This window comes from Apteryx rowi, unplaced genomic scaffold (genome assembly GCF_003343035.1).
Source record: "Apteryx rowi isolate R43461 unplaced genomic scaffold, aptRow1 scaffold_550, whole genome shotgun sequence".
Taxonomy (NCBI): Eukaryota; Metazoa; Chordata; class Aves; order Apterygiformes; family Apterygidae; genus Apteryx; species Apteryx rowi.
In genome coordinates, this window is record NW_020450817.1 from 239544 (window position 1) to 256364 (window position 16821).

At 42.6% G+C, this 16821-nt stretch overlaps 1 long non-coding RNA gene across 2 annotated transcripts; it reads left to right on the forward strand.

Moving 5' to 3' along the window:
* The first annotated feature begins 28 nt into the window (after nucleotides 1–28).
* Nucleotides 29–10081, forward strand: LOC112973522. Of its 2 annotated transcripts, XR_003256012.1 has the most exons (5): nucleotides 29–147; nucleotides 1259–1537; nucleotides 2036–2164; nucleotides 8284–8504; nucleotides 9121–10081. It is a non-coding gene; the product is annotated as an uncharacterized LOC112973522 (long non-coding RNA). The 2 variants fall into 2 exon arrangements; XR_003256011.1 differs by having other exon boundaries at nucleotides 8284–10081.
* The last annotated feature ends 6740 nt before the right edge of the window (nucleotides 10082–16821 follow it).

Here is a 16821-nt window from a genome sequence, read left to right on the forward strand (position 1 = left end):
GACCGGGGTGGGGGCCTGCGTCCCGAGAGCTGCCTGTCCTGGGGGGCGGTGGGTCCAAAGGATTGGATCCCTTGAAAGGGGATCCAGTCGCATCCTTTTTTAGGACGTTTCCCTGAATCCCGGCAGGATCTTTAAGCCCTTTTCCAGGTGAGCCAGGCTCTGCCCGGGAGCGGAAGGTGCGTCTCCATCCCCACCCCGACGTCCCGGGCTTTGACCTGCAGCACTTCCCGGAGGACTAACATTTTCCTCGGTTATCCTTAGCAAAAAGTCTCCTGCTCGGCTGTGCTGGCCTTTGCGTTGCCGCTGTTGCCAGCACTTTGGAAAGATATATACAGGCATGAGGGACAAAAAAAGCTTACATCACGGACTGCGAGGGGTGTATATGTGAAGACAGTTTGATATCATAGGCATGATGTAGACAGAAGTAACTGTGAAATCAAATTCAGAATGACTTCATCTCAGAACCTACCTGCTGTTTCTTTTTGTTGCAGTCCAGCTTTTTACCTCTGTCCCTGCTATCCCATTTACTGTCTTTCCCAGTGGACCTTTCGTCTTCTGCTGGATAGTTAATGTTTCACTTGGGAAACTTCAAAAATCAACATTGCAGAACCTGTTTAAGCACAAGCTGCATTTGATGATACTTAAATTACAAGGCAGACAGGCACATACAAACGTTTTACTGGTCAGGAAAATGTTTTCAAGAAAGATGTGTCAAGGGTTGATTATAGAAAGTGATTATTTTCAGAAACTGTCTCCACGCTTTTTCCTGCTCCTCTGTTCTGTTTTGGGTAGGTCAATTTAATGAAAGTATGACTAAAACACCCATTTAGTCTAAGCAAAAAATTATTATCTAAATACAGTTTTTATTAGAACAGATTCAGGAGTACATTTTCTCATTTTTTGTTCTTTTTCTCAAATATTAATGGATATATTCTGGCTAAGGGCTCGCTTAGGACTGGCTGAGTTTCAGAAGCATGTGGTATGTAGAAATCATGTACGGACATGTTGATACAGTAGGGAATTTCACTTCCTATTTGGTGTAATAATAGCTTCAACTTGCTATAAAAGCACAGTTTAGGCATTGCATGAAGGGTAGCATGAACTCTCAAAATATCAAGTAAATGTATCAGGTACTCAGACCTTCATACTTCTGAAAAAAGACATCTGATGTCTGAAAAATTAAGAGGAAAATTTCACTTTGTGCATTTTAATATAATGCTGTCCACACTAAGATTTCAAATACTTTTTTTTTCCCCAGAACCTGATTGCTGAAGGCCACTGAAAAAGATGAGCCGCTGTACTAGACAGGAGAAAGTTGGCTGCTCCTTTCAGGAATTGTGCCAAAAGGCTTTATTTGCATCCAAAGACATTCCCCCCACAAATACTGATGTTTCGAGATGCAGCTGCCCCCCCACTAACCACAGTTAGCTGCTTCTGAGTCTGTTTCTAATACCACCTTTTCTAGGGTCAGATTTACTCAGCCTTGCCCAGGAACAAGCTTTCCATGACACTGGATTCATCACTCAGCTGCAGCATGGTAGGTAGCGGGTATAACACTGTTTGTGCGGACCAAGCCGCGTGTGAGTCCCGCTTCCCAGCAACCTGAATCTAAGTCATACACCTGCAATAAGTCCCTTACACAGCTGATCATTCATTTTATCCTCTTTTATTCTGATTTGCTCAACTACTTTAACCGGGTGCCAGGCATATACTCAGGCCCAAGTTATTTGCAGAGCAATGTGTTCAATTCAACCTGTACATCTTAAGTGAGAATTTAACATTTTTAGAGCTGCACCTCCTCCTGCTACAACACCACTGGTGTCTTTTGCCAACATTTTGAGCCCTTTGACAGACTATGGTCATATTCCTAAGCTTCCTATTATTTCACTTGCAAAAGTACAACAATTAGATTTTATTCAGGGCTGGGTAGCACTTGCCTTAGCCTGCAGAAGAGACCTAATCTGACCTGATGTGATTTGGCAATTCCTCTGCTTGTGGCAATACCGTGAACCTTGCTAACCTGTTTTTCCTTTAGTTCATGATGCTGCACGCTGATTATGTCAACAGTATCAGCGCTTTCACTTATGATTACTTCAGGCATTGTTAGCTCTACTGGCTCAGCAAGAGCAGAATGGTGCTTGAACATGCTTTTACAAGGACCAAGGTAAGACGCAGGTATCTTCTGAAACGAAACAATGCTTTTGGTGATTCTGTCTGCGCTGTTTCCGCCTCGTCTGTCCTGCAATGCTGAGAGTACTGAAACAGGAGGAAGTTTATCAAACAAGAGACTTTGGCATTTCTATGGCCAGCTATGCCGGGGGTGCAGGACTGCACGGCTGCTGACAGCAGCAGACATGCTAGTATCGTTAGAACAGTTCTCCGCCAGACTTGTGCAAGTGATGCAGCTGACATCACTGATAGCTGTGGTGTGGTTGCTGGAGTGTACATGACTGTAAATTGTGCTCTGATCCATGTTTGCAGAGGGTTGCTGTAATTGAATGCCCCATTAATTAGCAATTACAAGATGGGTCACTAGTGTCTGCTAAGTGGCCTAGTGTAATAAATAAATCCGATTCTTAAAACCCCTCAGATCCTGGGATTGTTTTGAGGTCAATGCTGAAGGGATTCAGACGTCAATAGTCAAGAGGGGCCTTGGCAGCTGATTCGTGTATTTTTTCAGCATTTTAACTGTCCTTAAAATGCATTCGTTTTGACCAAAACTGAGCCTTGCTGAATAGTTATCAGCCACAGCAGAATACATTTGAGGTCACTTTATTAATGTGTGGTATGCATGTGACTGCTTTAGGCATAAGTGTTTCCGAGATTGGGGTGCAGAGGCTGAGTGCACTTCCACCCTCCCTCCCTCTCTTTTCTTTTTTCCTTCCCTCCCTCTTCCTTCCCTCTCTTCCTCTCTTCTTTCTCCCTCTCTTTTCTTTCTCTTTTTCTTGACAAATTATTTTTACATAGGTTTCTTAGGAACTGATAACAGTGATTATGACGTTAGCTAGAGTCGTTCTGTTGTCTTCCATGATCTCTGGTTCATAGAAAATAGAGACCTTGTGAGAGATTTGAATCCAGACCCTTAACCAGTTGCAGGGTGAGTCATCAGAGATGGGCATTTGTCTATCCCTTTCCTAACATGTTCTTAAGGACTTTCAGTAATAAAGGAATCGGCACCACCGAAAAGAATTCTAGCATTAGAAATTCTTAGCATTGGGAAGGTTGTTCAAGTGTCTAACCTAAATTGGTGTTTGCTTGAATTTATGCCTAGTAGTTCTTGTCTTCCTCACTGCAGCTGTGAAGGACAGCTTACTCCCCATGTCTTTGTAGCAGTTGTCACCTGTTTAAATATTATCATGTCTCCTTTTGCATTCTCCAGACTAGTCAATCTTACAATTTTCTTCATGAGTCACGGATGCTAGACAGTGGAGATGGGTGCTAGGCTGGAGCTGGTACTATGTACCACAGCTGGGCTTTGACCATTACCTGTTAAATGCACTTGAGCAGACCATTGCTAAGATCACAGTTTGGCAGGATACTTTACCACATCTGGCATTTTAAGCACATGAGTAAACCTGCTACCGTCCATGTGACTACTACTGTTTGAATTGCAGGAGTTTGGAGGGGCCTACAGTATCCTGTAAAAATACAGAACAGATCTGTTTTACAGGCAAATTGGGATGGCAGTGAAAAATACAGGCCAGGAAACAAACTTGGAGGGCTTTGGTGACCCTTGCCTCATGATTACTGAGTAAAGCTGGCTTTATGAAGTACGTGCTGTGTCTCTGATCCAGTTATCTGTAATGCTGTACATCGTGACTCATTTCAGAGTTTGTGAATAACAGGACAAGATCTTAAAAATGCTTATTTGATAACAAAGTGACTCTGCTTCTCCCTATCTCCCCCATTACCTCTGATGACTAAAGAGTTTATCTGGCAGCAGTTCTCCCAGTCTGACTGTATACAGAGGCTTCTGAAGAGAGCATGACTCTTGCCTTCCCAGGGTTTTTTGTCTTTCTGTTTTTGCTTCCCTCCTCCCCCTTGTAGTGTCCAGATGTCTCCAAGTTTCCTTTACTCCACTTTTATTTTCTGCCCTCTCTAGCCCTAAATTTCCCATCATTTACTGCTGTCCTTTTTTCACCCCTTTGCCCTTTATTAAGATGATGTGATTTTTACAATGCTGGGGGCTGGGCACAGGTTTGAGACATCCATTGCAGGCCACAAAACTATAACAGCTTGTGGCTGTAAGTTCCTGGCCATGTCCGCGTTTCAGAGAAGGCACTTGCATTTCATTCTCTGGCACTTCTTTGGCCATCTGCAAGATCCCTGCAGAAATGGCATAGGCAGGGTAGGACTGTCCCACCTGCGAGAGCCAGGGCCCCATCACTAGTCAGGATATTCTGTTTTGAACATTACTGGGTTTGGGAGACTAGCATGGAAAATAAGGAAATACAATATTGCTTAGGAACACTGTTCCCAGTGTGGGCATTCAGAGTGGGTTATCTGCACCTAAGCTAGACAAGAAGAGTGTTATTAAAGAAACAAGCCAAAAAAAAAAAAAAAAACAAGGCCTGGATGAGGAAGATGGTGCTGTTTCACTAAGAACCGGGAGACCAGGACACACTGATGGGTTTTAGTCCACCCTGAGGACTGAGGCATGGTTGATAGCTGCCGCAGGCGGACACAGGCATGTGGAGGCCAGGGGTTTTGGGGCGCTGGCTGTAAACATAGCGCCAAGTGGAGGGACGGCACCGCCACGCTGTCCTAGGGGCCTAGGGAGCGATGTCTCGTGCCACGAGCCAAGCAGTAGCCGCGTGCCTCTGTGATTACAAGGCCTTTCGCTGCATCCTGTGCAGCCTCTGGCAAAATAAATCCTGTTCTGCTTTGGAGAAGCTGCTTCAGTGTTACTGCATGTACAGATTTTGGGCCCTGAAAGAAAATGCCTCTGCATGCCAAGGCGGCTGGACTCTCTCCAGAACAGCTGGCACCGGCCGAACGGTTGGATTTACTGGCAGGGCTCCTTGGCGGGAAGCAGCCCTGTCAGGAGGGGAGAGGGCGTGGCCGCAGAGCCGCCCCGAGGGGGCCCGCGGCGGCGCGGGAGGCGGCCGCGGCTTTGCGGGCGGCCACGCCCCCTGGCGGCCCCCGGCGGCGCTTCGGCGGCGGCGCCCGCCGTCCCGGGCCGGTCTCGTTCAGACGGGACGACACCCCCCGTCCTCGATCACTTCAAAACCCCCGCAATCACTTTCTTCTCGGACTTGGGTTTTAGAGAGGCCGTTTCTGAGTGCAGGCACGAACAAGAACTGTAGGTAGAATAAATTGTTCCAGCTCCGTAGAATTTGCTTGATTCTGACTTCGCTGGGAGACAGACAGACGTTTGAACCTCGCTCTTTGTATTTTTGTTATTATTTAGAAAAGCAATCCACAGACCAACCCTAAAATCCTTCATACTCTACAGTGAGCTCCAAAGTATGGAGCGTATTTTCGTCGCTCCAGAGAAGGGAGCCTTGTCTAAACTGCATTAAATCTGCCGAGAAGGAAATTAAAGTAAAACTCTACTGCTACCAAAAGTGATATTGCCTATTACTCATGCAAAGAAGGTCAGGCCAGGCTAGAGACTGCGGGTTACCGTATGAAAAGGTTGCCAGCCAGAGCCAATAACCTATGTAGTATGAGTTTACCTGCTCCCGAAGGTTACAACCTACAGCAGCACTGTGAATATTTCAAACTTGTCTCTTCAGTGCTGCATCGTCGACCGAGAGCTGTCTAATGTGGCTACACCTGTTTCCATTAAAACTGATTAGGTAAACCAGAACGGCCAAACTGTATACTGGCCTGCCTCCGCCTCCTCTGAATTCTGCAATTTACCTGTAAAATTCTTACGAAGTTTGGGGTCAGTCTGTCACAAATGGTTGCTCAGCTCTAAGTAACACAGCTTGGGTGGCAGGAGCTGTTAGCTGTGTCAGCACAGGGCTGTTCTCAGGCTCTTTTGTGTGGGAAGGGTGCGGAGGGAGTAGTGCGTTATTGCTAGTGACAGCTAGAGGGATGTGCGAGACATGCTCAGGGCTTTTCTTGTCCCGGAGTTCAGCACACTCCTGCATCACCGGGAAGCAAGTCAGAGCTCGTGCTTCTTCGCAGGAAAGGCTAGAAAAGGAGGCAGACGTGTCTGTAAGGGAGCCTTGGACTGCACAAATTAATCTTTCTGTTCATTAGAGGTAACCAGAAGTCCCACAACAGAATAAAATGCTGCTAAGCTGTGGAAGACAAGGAGAAACAATGGAGCTATTATATATGGTCTTGTTCCTATAGAGGAACAATTATTGTACAATGCTGTCTTCAAATAATAACAGTCTGGATTAGAGCTACAGAGCAGAAAAGTCTGGGCTAAAGCCAACTTGCAATCCTTAGCACACAATATTCTGCATCAGATTTGAAAGCTGTAGGGTGGCTGTATGGAAGGTTTTTTGGTGTAATCCCTGTAAATAAATAAATGAGTTAAAGGCAGGATTGTGAAGCACTGAAAATCACTGTTGATGCCAATGGGAGATGTGGACACAAGGAATGAAAGAATGGGTCCAAAATCTTAATTTAAAGTTATATTGAAAACTTTTTTTTAGCAATGAGACTTTTATGTTAAATTCTTTCCTTTTTACATGTGCACTAACAGCTTTGGAAAATAAATAAAGACTAGCAGCTTGTCTTACAACAAATGAAGCTGGGGTGTGAAGTCACCAGGGTGCTGACTGCTCTCCACTGACTCCCCAGGGGGATGTTCCAAGCAAACGCCAAGTTAGTTTTGGAGTAGGTGATGCAGGGGCTTCCCCATATCCCTATGGGAGATTAATACCAAATAGCCTGTTCACTGATGAATTCCCCCATTGGGATGAGCTCTAAGACTCTTTATTTCTATGTGGGTTCGTTTAAGGACAGATCTTGCAGAAGTGAAGTCAGTGGCAAAATTCTGTCTCACTTCAGCAGCTACAGAATCTGGCGCTAGGAGACAGTCCACAAAAGGTTCCTGACTAACTTGTACCAGTAGAATAATCAAGTTTATTGACATCTTCCATGGGAAATGATGGAGTCTTGAAATTTTACAGAAATGTCTTTTATCCAGAAGACTATTCAGTTAATGAAGTTAAAATGAATCCTGTTCTTGCTCAAGTTATTGGAGTTTTGTTATTTATTTCAGAGGAGCTGAAATGTGCTTAAATGCGTTTTAAACAATGTGGTAAAGTAATTTGTTCTACTCAACTGCTTGGCTTTTAGCTTTTTGACTTCTAATGCCATGACTCCATTAGTTTTCCAGTTTTCAGGGAGCCTTCCACGGCAAAAAATACCTGAATGGCTAATATAAAGCATAGGTAGCTCTCCACAAAATGTGCATTTTCTTCACACACTTTTGAACCATATTAGGGCACAAAGTCAATTAGTTTTCCTCCTAACGTGTCATCTGAGACACTCGCAGTTCTGAAAATCACCAGTGAGGATGTGCAACTAGTGTGATGAGTCTAGAGACAGAAGAGCTCTGAAAAGCCTACTGGCAGATCTCAGGTGGGATATGAAAGGCTGCTCCTTGTTTTCTCCTTTGGGTGAAGAACACTAGACAGTTCTAATAGCCAACTGAAACTATGGTCAAGGTTAGAAAGGGCAGGTAGGAAATGGGGCCAGCTGAAGACATGTTTTCCTGATGCTTTGCCAGGAGTTACCTGTGGTGTTAATCTGACTTTAGGATAACTTGTAAAGTACTGAGCTGTACTTACAGAGAAAATTGGGACTGGGACAGAATCTCAGGCATCTTGTGATATTCTTAAAAATTGAAATAATTAACTAATAACAATTCAGTCATATGGTTGTGAGTCCTGCAGGTAAGGTAAGGCTGGAGAGAATCAATACTATTAACGTGATGTTTCTCTAAGTTGTTTTACTTGATTAAAAAAAATCAAGCTTGACATTTTGTTACAATCCCTTTATTAGTACTATCTAGAAATATTCTGATTCACAAATGTCAGCTGCTTTTCCCATTGTAGATTAGATGGGAAAAGTGCCTGACTCCTGAAAAGTTCCATCACAATGCTTTTCTCCTGGAAAAGTTAAGTCACTGCCAGAGGAATTAGTCTGTCTTACACAAACCCTATGTTCATGTGTTTCAGTTGCAAGGAATAATTGTACAATGCGGAATCCCAACCTAAAATTCACAGTTAAAGCTATTGCATATCAGAATATTTGATTACCTGGTCCATGGATTTGAGTTAAAATGTCAGTTCCTGTGCCTGTGTCCTATTACAGACCTTGAAATGAAGAGTTGCGAGCTCCCAGAAATAAAACTTGTTCAAACTTGCTGCAGAAAATCCTGGGACATGCACCTAAGCATAAGAATGATGAGAAGGAAGGAGATATTGTCAAGAAAGAGCAACGTTCCTTATTTGCTTTGTTGAACTTAAGCTGAAGGTGTGGAAGAAGAGGGTCTTGAACACGCTTATGATCTTGATGCAGACTTTCACCTTAAGGTAAATGTCTTCTGAGAAAGCGGAGAACTTGAAAGGGAAACAAAGACAAGATTGAAGAGGACTCTGTTCGGGCAAAAAAAGGTGAAAACTATCATGTGACCACAACAGACAGCTTCCTTCTACCCTGCATTAGGACTTGTGGTTCTGGTACAATTGTTTAAAAAGTTACCACCCTTCATTTAGAGGTTACTGCCCCTAGCTGAAATGCTCACTGAGCTTGTGAGGGCTTATGCAAATCCTGTACCTGGCCTGGCCTGACAGTATCCTGGAAGCACATTTATAATCTGTTCTTCCATCTCAGATGAGAATCTAGGAACTAACAGCAATAACTTCCTAAACTGCTTGCTTAAGGGCTATTGTGCCCTGCAACAAAATTTTTCATCAGCAAAGATCTGAAAAACAGAATGGCCCCAGTCAGGCTGCTTCCTAAGCTCACTGTGCTTCCCTGCGGGAAAAAAACTACAACAGTATAGAAGTGTATGATGCCTATGACTTATGCACCATACAAAACAGATTGTTTTAAATCCATGTTTACAGAGGGCACACTGGGATTAATGAAGATGTCTTATAAGTGTTCTAATAAAAATATTGACCTGGAGTTCATTTTCTTGCGTAGTTTACCTTGCTGTCAGCGGAAGATTGTGAAGTGAGGTTACTCTTAGCCTTTAAAGAAGTAGGCTGAAGACACTAATGAAGAGGACTTTGCAAACTCACAGATGGTAAATGTCACTGCCAAGAGCTTTACTTGGCATGATAAATGTCCTGTTGACACATCCTAGAGCTGCCATTACAGAGCAGAATAATTTGTGATACAATATTTATAAACAGTTGTGACTAAACCCAGTTTGAGTTGGGAACTCATTTTCACACACGTGGAGGTTCCATATCAAAAGTCAAGTTCTTCACAAAGTAAACGTCTCTTGGGGATGGTAATAGTGACCAGCATTGTGTTAGAGAGAGCTGTGATCTGCTAGCTAAAGCTGGAATTACTCCTAAACACTTTGAATAACTGAGCAAGAAGATGAGGAGCTTGGGTTCCAGGTCATCTTTTTCATTTAATGAGATAGTTTTCTACAAAGCTGTCAGAAGTGCTATCAAAGAAAGATAGGTCTAAGCTACTGTTGCAGAACAGGTAAAGGGGGGCAAATTAGAGATGTGGCAGGTGACTGTAACATCTAGATATTATGAACTGTGATGAAAAGGAAGTTAGAGTTCCCATCACAGTTTATGGGACTTGATTCCTGTGTTACTGTGGCTTTGCATCACTCCAATACTGCTATACTCAAATTTGGGCTCCTTTTTAATGAATGACTGTCTCAGGCAGTGAAAAATTGAGTGTTAGAGGCCTTGGGGTATGTTCTGCTGTATCCACTTGATTTGAAGTAATTTAAATATTGTTCTGTAGCAGAAATCTTCCTTTAGCTCAAGTGTCTTTTGCATCTGTAAGATTAAGGATGGGTAATTGTACTTGTTATTTTAGAGAAGAAATAGCCACCCCTGAGCTGATTGCAACATCCCTTGTTCTTCATCAAGGAAGAAGAAAGAAAGAATTGTCTATAGTTAAGTTTCACTGCAAAAATTTGGTGCATTACTTATACAAAATAAAAATGCTCTTTTTTTTCCAGTGTCTGATATTCTGATTTTCTCACTGTCTATTAATTCCAGTTTGTTTTACAAGTCTGGATTAATTTATTTGCATTATACTGTGTCAGAGGAGATGAGATGAAATTTTTAAATGAGGAACTGTGCACTAATTTCAAATATTGCATTTGAGACATCTAAGGTTTGATTTTTTCAGAGTATTTAAAATTAACATTATAAATTAAAACTAAACATGCTTACAGCTCTTAGCGTCTACTCACAGTCCCCTTGGCCAGACAGGATAGTCTGAATGGGGAGACCATGACTGTCTCCACATTTCCTTCCTCTTCCTCTCCTTCTGATTTCCTAGTCCAAGCCTCTCCCTACCCAGTTTATTTCTATTAGTATATTCAGATAGGCTCTAGTTCCATTTTCCAGGTCCTTCTCCCGATTTACTATCATGTCACCCCTTTTCCCAAGCCAAACTTTTGTCTCGGACAAACTTTTGTCATTGTATTTGCATCATACAGTTTCTTTCTCCTGCCTGCCTGGGTACTGTCAGCAGGAGCACTGAGAGCATAAGAAAGTTAAGAGTATCAGTACTTTGCCAAGGGGCATGAAAGTACCTAAGAGCACAGATTTCAGGGAAGAAACTGAAAGCCTGGCCTGAACCATGCTCAGCGCAGAGGGAATCTCCAGCAGTTTCAGACAAAAGGTACCAACTTGACTGAGGAAGTGTGAAGCAAGTTAGTTGCAGAGTTTTATAGCTGGCCAAATTTAATCAGTTTCATGTGAGAATTACAGAAAAAAAACCCTTCCTATTCCTTTGCCAAATTTCAAGCCTGGAAGTGCTTTAAGGAGATGGTTGCAGTAATATTTTTAAAGCAGAAAAATACTGTTTCTTCCTCTAAAGCTTTTTTAGACATCTTTTGCAGAACCAATGTTGCTGAAAGTTAAAAAAAAAAGCAATTCAGACTTAGATAAATATCTGCCTTGGAAAATTTCAGACCAGGAGTTAAAGATCTGCAACCTTAAAAGTACTTGAAAATTGTGTTAAGTAAGTAAAAAGAAAGTATTCCAGCAGTCATCCCTATAGGAAGCTCCAGAACTGCCTGTAATCTACGTATTCACTATCATGTTGGTATATGCTTTATTGCATGCAGACAAGCTATAACATTTAACAAATGATGCAACAGGCATTTTCCAAGGAAAATCATAGTAAAAATCTTCAACATGTTACCATCATAGGAGAAATGACAGGCATGTTGACAAATGATTACACTGATTAAGGCAATGATGCCAGTGTGATGTGTTGTTTGCATGCAGAATGTTTCATTTTAAAAAAGGCTTTCCATGACCTTTTCAACAGGTAAGTGTGATGCTTGCTTGAGGAAAGCATGTTCTACCTGAGCAATACAAGGAAGCTATAAAAGTCTGTGGATCCAGACCCCAAGGCTTGGAAAATCCTGTGCTCTAATGTTGCAGTATTATGGAAACTCTCTAACCATTCACCTTAGAAGGCACACAGAGGTTTCAGTGATCCCAGGAAAACAGACTGTGCCCCATGGCTTCCTTTAAGCACTCAACGCAGGGTGCATGGTTGTCCTCTATCTGTGATGACATTTTCTCCAAGACTTGAAAACATGGCAAAGATAAAGAGGATATATGTGCCACTCTGAATAAGCCTGTGCATATGAAATCCCTGCGTTGATACTGGACCCCAATTTTTTGCTGGACTTCATTTTTCTTACTGGATACTTTAACTGTGGCAATTATTCATGGGATTTTCCAATCCCTGACCAGGTCAAAGACCTAGAAACCATGAAGCTTGCTTATAATCAAATATTCCTCTTCCTCCACTGACCTTTATGCCAAGCACTAGGAAGGAAGAAACAACTACTGGTAGATATTTGTTGATATAAACAACTATCTATCTGTTGCATTGCGGGCAACCTGTTGATCACCTTCATATATCCTTCTGTGCACATAATACTTTTAATGCAATCATTATAGAATGCCAGGTGTTCATTCTATAAAGCCACATTTACAGTACTACTAAAAAGTCTACTGTCCATTCATTAATATATTAAAGTAATATTACATAGCCTATTGAGGTCTATTGTATGCATCCATAGGTCTTTTTCCTTACACCATATATCCTGGATATTCAGCATTCATGAACTGGTAGCCTCCAGTGTTGTGACAGAAGGGGACAGGGAGGTGGTTGTGCTATGCTACATGACTTTCTAATTTACCCTAATTCATTTTTGAGGGGATTGGCTACTCCATAATTAGTAAAATGAGATTAGTTTAAGATCGGGTGGAAAAAGAAAAGGGGTTTTAAAGAAGCAAGATCTTTAATTTTCAAAACAAGTGAAGGTGATATAAAGTTATAGCAATCAAATGAAAAGGAGAATATTCTTGCTACTGCATATCCTGGAAATCCCCCTTATATATGGATATCCATACTGATAAATATAGGTAAGTATTACATGACTGATGACCTGCTAAGTACACCTAACTGCTGACAACATATACATTACATAGATCCCAGTATGTGAAATACTTTATGCCCCCAGCTCCTAACATAACAAGTGGGAATTGAGAATTAATAGTAATATATTCAGAACTTTTTAAGATCAGGCATAACATCTGGTTATGTTTAAGATGGTCTTGTCTTCCCACTGCTCCCTAAAAAGAAAAACCTAAAGACCTGATTCTTTTTTATTACCTCTAATGTGGTGCAATGTACTTTGTCAGTTTTTCCCACTCATCTAGCCTGCATGCTGTTTGGATACACTAGCATTGAAACATATCTGATGTTCAGCATATAAATATTTTTCTGCATGGTAACTGGGAAGTGCATTGAATTTACCTTGAAAGTTAGACTTGCTCAAGGCATGGATCATATTATCCTTTGTAGCTATTGCAAAGCTACAGCTAGAATTAAATTTTGTACTTTATTTTTAGGTTAAAAAACACATTAGATGTAAATCATTAACCCAAAGGAGTTCTGATCCTTGCTATTAATAGTAAAGTAGCTGATCTGTAATACAGATTGAACATCTCGGTTTCTAAAATTAATTCAGTCTGAAAAAAATAGCACTCTTGCTATTACTGTTTTGTAAAGCACATTCCAAGAAACAGCGGGTTGCAGATCGTACTTGCTATAGGCTAAGACATGTTTCCTGCTCGAGTATGCAAGCTAGCGAGAACTCCATTGCATTTTGATGCCAGTTGGCTCAGGCTGCATATCTCTCAGTCTCGTAGATAAAGCAGGAGCAATTTATCCAATATTTCCTCTTGGATCAAGGGTTTGTAAAGGGGCCAAGAGTGTGTGGTATTTCATAATCTTCTAAATACCTGAAGGGACCCACAGCTGGAAGTCAGCTGTGTTATACAAAGTTAACATACTCCCTTCCCAGAGTTAATGGGAAGATCAAGGGGAAATTCTCTCCTCCTCTCAATCCATGTTCTTTTTCCTCTAGCCTGGGCTTGCACCAGATACGTGCTGTATAGTGTTCACCAGGAAAGTGTAGAACTATGATTCAGTCCCAGTTGATTCGATTTAAAATAAAGGTATCACTCAGTTTTATGTAAAAAATGAGTTCAGTTTGATCTTGATAACTTTCCTTAGACTGAATAGGTCGTTTTCCTAATAACAGTTCTATTGAATTCAATGGAATTAAGTAAGGTATTACCCAACATGACAAAGGTGACAAAATTGGACTTTAACATAAAAAAATCTTTTTGTTCTGTATTTGTAAGTACCCCACCCAGTAAGGATCTTGTCCGTGATGGGAGTTCTTAAGCATATCACAGGACAGGCAAATACTGATAATAAGTAGTTAAAGCATCAGAAACACATTGGTATAGCATCAGCAAAACACTATGAGGGCATCACAAAAGTTCTCATTTTCCCCAAGATAAACACAGGTACTTTGGTAGCTACAGTACATCTCTGTGAATAGTGACATGAAAAATCTCATTCAGGTGCCTAAGGAAGGCAGACTTCATTTGAACACTGTCTTTATTCTGAGAATCTGGCTGATTGGGGTGAAGGTCTGTTAGTGGCAAACATACACATATACGTATATACACATATATATAATGTGGATCCCTCCAGAAGCCAATGCAGTAGCTGTCCCTGGATCCCAGGTCTCCCCAGTCACTGGCACCTGGACATATGTGTCCCCAGGCCCATAGTCCCCCTCCAGCTGCTGATACTCAGACCCCCTTGCGCACATGTGCACACACACACACACACACATTACGGATCCCACCAGTAACTGGCCTTAGACACCCAGTCTACCCAGTAGATGCCCCCTGCATCCCTGGGTCTCCCAGCCGTCTCACATACACACATGTGAACAGGTCTCTCCTGTAGCTGGTCCCGATTTATGGCCTTACCAGTAGCCGACCTCCAGGTCCTGCGGCCTCTCCAGGAGCTGGTTTGGACCTCCTGCTCCTCCAGTAGCCAACTCTCAGACCTGCTGATCCCTCCAGGACCTGGCCTGGACTTACGGCCGCCCCAAAAGTTGGCTCCCAGCCTCTTGTCCTACTTGCCAGCTCGCCCAGCTCGATGTTCGCTAGTGATTACACACCGACACACACACCTGCGCAATATGCACATGCTCTGCTCTTGCCAGGTGCCAGCACCCCAGGCACACGGGCCCCTGGACTCGTGGTCCCACACCAGTGGTGGCACCTTGACCTCCACACACACATGGACACAGAATAGAGAGCCCCTCACCCAGATACCCAGAGAGTAGAAATGGAGTTTAGTAAGAAGACAGGACAGACTGAGCTCATCAGGCTCAGGACATGGCCAGACCAGCGTACTGACCAGCCTCCCCCCCCCCCCTTTTACATGCAGCCAGCTCCATTTATCCCCTTATTCCTCTATTTTCCCATGCTTGTTCCTCCCTATAGCACCTTGATCCCTCCCTTTCCCCACCTTTGGTTCTTCTCCTAAATATCCCCCAAAAGGTCTAGTACAATCCCTGAATGCTCTTCCCTCTGCACCCTGTAGTGATCCCGTATCCTTGCAGGCAGTACCCCAGGCTGTAGGGTGGGCAGGGAAGGACACACTTCCTTCCTTCTGTGTTGTGTGTGAGATGATAGTTACCAAGCCAGACAGACCCTTCGCATAAGGTAGCAGGAAGAGCAGCTATTTTTGTGGACTCACTGAGACGGAGGTTTGAGCTGCATACCAGGTCATTAAGCACTTCCAAAAAATCCCCAGAACAAACATAAAGGAACTTTCACAGAAAATTGCACAGCTAGAAAAATCAAACTGCTTCCAGATGTAGACTGCAACTGGGTGGGAATTTTTCAGGATCTAAGCTCTGGATACTTCATCCCTTTTGTGAATTTAGCTGTTGCTAGCAGCCAGCCATATAGTTTCAAATCTAATTTTCCCACCAGCAATCAAGAGAAATCTATACTTTGCACTTTTGACCAAATCTCTCTCACAGGGGCTTTAAAGGAGGAGACTGTTGAGAACATCATTACAGAAGTGCTAGGAGCAATAAAATAATATTATTTTGTGGAGAAAATACAGTTGTCTTGAAATATGTAGATCTGCAGTTCAATTCAAGCAGGATATCTACAGACTTTTTCATGATTTATGATCAAATGTGAGACAAGCCTAAAACAAGGGAACGCATTTTCCACAATTCTGTTTTTTAAATGTGAAGTCTCAAACACCAAAATAAGTATTTTATGATAGATGAACTGTAAACTAACCTTGCTTTTTCTGAAGTTACCCTTATTACCCATACTTTTATGACAAAAGTCCTACCTATCTAATCTTGTTATCCAGGTCAGTCCTGCCATTTGTTTTTGTACCTGGAACTAAAAGAGCTTAGAAAGCCATGAACTCAGGGTCACAAAAGTACCTAACTCCCCGAAACGCCATGAAGAATCACAGCACTGTTTTCCCTCTGTTGTGCACTGGTTGGGAATAGTCCCATCAGAATTGCAGGTGTAAACTTGGGGAGAAAAATCACAGACAGTGGATATGGAAAAGCATCATGCCGCTGCCAGTGAGATGCGACACTTCAGGCATGCCCATAGCGAAGTAGTAAAGAAAGAGGAAAATTTACGCTTCAGTCAGACTGCATTTTCCTTGCCAAATAGGACTGCAAGTTGCTGTCTAATTAGCCAACTCCTATCACCCACATATCCTTCAGATGTACTGTTTGGCAGGTTGCTTCCTGCCACTAAGTACTGTTTTTCTCCAAAATATATTAGTTTGTACTTTCCAAGGTCAATCTCGCTGTATCTGCTGCTCATGTTTGTAAACACTCGTTGACGCTCAATATTGCAGCTCTCAGTGGTGGGCTGGGCACTTCTGGATCCTCACTTCTCGTGGTATTTCCAAGATGCTTTGCTTTCCAAAACGACATATAGATAATATCACTCCTCTTTCATCAAGCTGTCAGTCCATGTATCACATGCAATATCATGAACATTTGTTCGCTAGTGTGATTTCATGAGAGTCTATAACAGTTTTCTTACTAAGATGCAAACATATTTTATGATTCTGCCAATCTCTGAAAAAATCAAACTCTTCTAGTATGATTATTTTTCATAAGGTGAAGCTAGTTTATTATTTATTGTTTCAGTTATACTCCAGAAGCCCCGTCCTGCTTCCTTGCCTCTGCTCGGCGCGGCTCGGCGCGGCTCGGCTCGGCGCGGCACGGCTCGGCTCGGCTCGGCGCGGCGCGGCTCG